We start from the raw sequence: 4,451 nt of genomic DNA, 5'->3' as shown, positions 1-4,451 counted from the left end.
AGTGCTGGCCTGGCATATGAAAGACCTTAGTTAGATGCCTGACACTGCCAACACAAACACACAAATGAACTAGAGGCGACAGAATTAGAAGAACCCAGGTAAAAGCAGACCAATACAGAAATTTTTTTTGTAAGCATTTTTCAAAAAAACAAAACAAAAAAACCCTAAGCCTCTAACATTCTTTAATTTGTGAGTAAGGGCTACATGCTCATATCCTCTTTAGAATTAATTAGGCTGACAGCTTAATAATGAATATTTTGCTTCTTTTTCATCCGATGTGTGTTTATTTTTTAATCTTTTGATTTACTTTTTATCTGCTCAGATGTCTAGGCAATTTGGATTGAGAAGATGATAGAAAAACCAAAGCAAATGATTTGTGTCAAGTAGACACTTCAGTTTCATAAAGTGACCAAGCAATTGGCTGTGTGTGTGTGTGTGTGTGTGTGTGTATGTGTGTGTGTATGTGTGTGTATTTAGAACAGCTAAATATAAGTATCTTTAGTGGGTGAAATTATGACTACAAAGATGCGTACAAACAGATATTTCTCCACAGGTTGGACAGTTCTGTTGACTAAACATGAAGAACTACAGACTGCACAGGTGTCTCTGTAGGCATCACATGGCATCTCAGAGAAGGTGTGTTTAGTTGTTTGTACAAAACAGAGATAAAATGTTTTCTCTAGTGCCCTATGATCAGTATTATTAGAAATTCACTAGCTGCCACTGGTAGCCTACAACCACAACAGTCAAGTCCAGAGGCTGGCACCTCAAACAGAGAGGTGTGCAGTGGCTGGAGCTCCTGAGGAAACATTTAGTGAAAGGCCTGGTGCTAGTGGGATCCTAGCTGGTCCCTGTCAGGGAGCAGCTGTGGCTACAGCCCATGCGGTTTGCCCACAAGAAATGGTAGTACAAACAAAATTCAAACTGTGTCTAGTACTATTGGTTACATTATTATATTGAGCATAAAACTAAAGCTTCAAAAGAGATTCATATGATTAGTGCTTCTGGTGTCTGGTGAAACATAAGCCCATATGCGTCTTTTAATAGCAGAAGAACAGCTTCTTTTCAGAAGGCTGAATGAGTGCATCATGCTCCCAAGGTCCAGGCATAAACAAGGAGTCATTAGTAAAAATGGGAGCTGAATCTACCAGATCTACAAGCTAAAGTAAGGGAGGATGAGGAACATAAGTCCAACATACATGTTCAGAGGCACTCACTACAAATGCACAGGTCAAAGCATGTGATGTAGAGCACTGTGAATTTCTTGGAATAACTTCTAGGGTCTTAATTTTACCCAGGTCGGCAGGCTTGCATTTTGATAATATGGTTAATATCTCCATTTGCTCTTCAGCTGGAAGATTTCATTTTCTGGTAACTTCCACTGTCACCCTTCACTATTGTACCTGATGGTCCAGAACCCGAGGAGTCAAAGAGGAACCCAAATTGTCTCACTGGATCCATGTGCAATGGCTGACAGATGCATATTTTCCCCAATTTTCCTTTTAGCTAACTGGGCTTCCAAGTCTCAAATTATTTAAACCAAAAAAAAAAAAAAGGCTCATCTAAAGGAATTTCAGACTGTTCTTTAAATAAGTGTTATTGAGTTCTTAAACATATATTACCTTTGGACAAATTTTAAAAATTAAGAGTAAGTAAGTAAAATGCAAGAATATCACTTGTTGCTCCCCCTTTTTGTTTTTTAATAATTGTTGTTTTAATATTCTATGTGCTCTTCCAAAAAAAAAAAAAGAAATTTACTAGCTATATATATTCATCTGTCAATCTATGAAAGGCATGCGATTTTCTATTTTGTTTTATAATGTAAAAAGGATGTTTGAGAAAATGGAATATAGGTATATTTTGGAATAACAACATTTAATAATGATCAAGAGAAATCAGTTTTGTATATTCAAATGTGACAAAAAGTTAGACTCCAATATAGCTCTTAATACAAAACTGTCTGAAACGTAAGACATGAAAGTTTGTTCATGTCTGTGTGTGTGTGTGTGTGTGTGGTATTTAAATGTAGGTTCACTTGTGAGTTTGAGAGGTGCATTAGTCTGCACGTCTAAGGAGAGGCCAAAGGTTGACACCTGTCATCTTCATCCATGTCTCTCATCTTACCGTCTGAGACACGTTCTATCACTGAACTTGACATGTACCATTCAGGTAAACTGACTGGGATGTGACTTCGGGAATCTGTCTGTCTCTCTGTCTGCACTCTCCCACAGCACATGTGACACCATGCTTGGCTATCAAGTTAGTATTTGATATCCAAACTCAGGTCCTGACAGTTAATAACCTTAACCTTTGAGCCACGTGGCAAGTCCCAGCGTACTACGTCTTTATTATACTCTGAAGTTTGGACCAACTCTTGTCTTCCCTTATTTTTGTGTGCTCTGGTGGGATTTGAGTATGTGAGGGTTCAGGGATCATCTGGTTAAGATCAGGAAGTTGACAATGTGTGTGAACAGTGGTAAATTAGCCATGCAAATATGTTAGGAGCTAAAGCATGTATTTTCCCTAAAACTCAGAGAGGGATGCTATTCATCTTCCTTATCCCAAAGTAAACTAAACTAAAATAAACAACAGAAATAAATGACAGTGTACCAAGGACTAATTGTGAATATCTATTTCAGAATGAAGCCAATTTTCTGGTAAAGTTATAGATCTTACATAGATGACTTTTCTCGTCTGGATTTTTTTTTTCATATAATCATTTTGTATGTCCCACATGTAGAATATATTTTTACTTACATGTTTCAGCTTGGCTAATAGGCATATATTATAAATGGTGCTTGTGGTATGTTTGTGTGTGTGAGTATGTTTGTGTGTGTGTGTGTGTTTTTACATGTGGGTATTGGAAGTTGGGCAGGTGTGAGTTCAGTGGTAGATCTTTGGAAATGTGAAAGTTTCCAGCTTTGTTTTTCTTCCTGATTAAACTGTTCTTGTTGGCTCTGAGCACTTCTCCAGGTTCACTGAATCCACCAGCAGAAGTGAAGCCACCGATCCTGTTTTTTTTTTTTTTTTTTTTTTTTTGGTGCACGCACACATTTGCATGAGTGTGTGCATGTGTGCGTGCATCTCTCTCTCTCTCTCTCTCTCTCTCTCTCTCCCTCTCTCTCTCTCTCTCTCTCTCTCTCTCTCTCTCTCTGTGTGTGTGTGTATAACATACATCTGTGAAGGTTTCTCCCGCACATGTCAAGACAACACTCTTGAGCATATATGAGTTATTTATCATCAAACAGATTTCATGGTAACAGGTGCGTCCAGGGACCTCCTGTGCATAAAAAAGACTAATTTCCTTTCTTCTCCTAAAAGACAGTGACTAAAAATGATAAGATAATGGCTGGGATCCTTGACAATGGAAAACTTCCAGCAGATGTAGCTCTTGAAGCTTTTACTAAACCCTGGAAAGTCTTATGCAATCACCGTAGGCAAATGAGTCAGGCGACGGAAACATATTAATAAACTCAGGTGCTTGTCTTAGAACAATGGAATGTATGGGTGTGAAAGCTCCCTCAGAGGTGTTCCCATCCAACCACCTCATTAATTGAGGCCAGGAAAGAATGGTTGATTTGCCTAAACTCAGGAGCCGCTCCTCCCGGAATCAGGTATTAGGATGATTAAGTCAGGATTCTCAGATACCAACATCATTCTCCATTTCTGTTCAAATCAGCACTTGTGTCTTGTCTTTTGATCTCCTTACTGAGCAATTTCCTGTGGCACATCTTTCTGTCTCCCCCTTTCTTCATACACACTCCACCCTTATTCCTCCCCCCCCTAATTTCTTAGATGCTCTTTGTGCTTGCATAAAAAAAAAAAACCAGTTAAGTGTTCTACAAGGGATGATTTGAAGAGAATATTACCGAGCAAAAAATGCAGTGAACGGTGTGTCACACCTGCAGCGTAATAGTATTTTCCCCGGGCAGCATCCATACGATCACTTGACATAGAATTAAAAATCAGCAGCTTCAAGAGAAGGGCCATACAGCCCCCACCAGGCCCTCGTCACTGGTGGCTGAGCTGGAGAACACCCGCTTACAAGGGAGAGTGGAAAAAAAATCAGCTCTGAACCTGGCCACTCTGCTGTGTTGTGTCACTTGCTCAGATCGTGCATGACAAATCCTCAAACGCGCCTGGTGACATTTAGAGAGCACTGTGGACCCTGCCAATATGCCAAGCAATCAGAGTGTGCATGACAAATTATGAAACACATACTGTGAAAATTATGGACTCTGTCACGGTGCCAATCTGCCACTGAAAACCTACTGCTGCTAGCGGTAATGTTGGCACAAATTTGTTGCTAAATTCAGTCGTATTTCTAATTCAGTAATGGATTGATCCTGAGGGTGAGCTGCTGTACCTGTTTAGGTTTCAAGCAAGTACCGTGGGGCCTAACAACCTTACCTGCTATTACAGGAAATCCGACATCCCTTCTCATTGCTTCT

Source organism: Apodemus sylvaticus, chromosome 15 (genome assembly GCF_947179515.1).
Source record: "Apodemus sylvaticus chromosome 15, mApoSyl1.1, whole genome shotgun sequence".
Lineage (NCBI taxonomy): Eukaryota > Metazoa > Chordata > Mammalia > Rodentia > Muridae > Apodemus > Apodemus sylvaticus.
The sequence above is the reverse complement of the archived record's forward strand: the minus strand, read 5'-3'. Positions refer to the sequence as shown.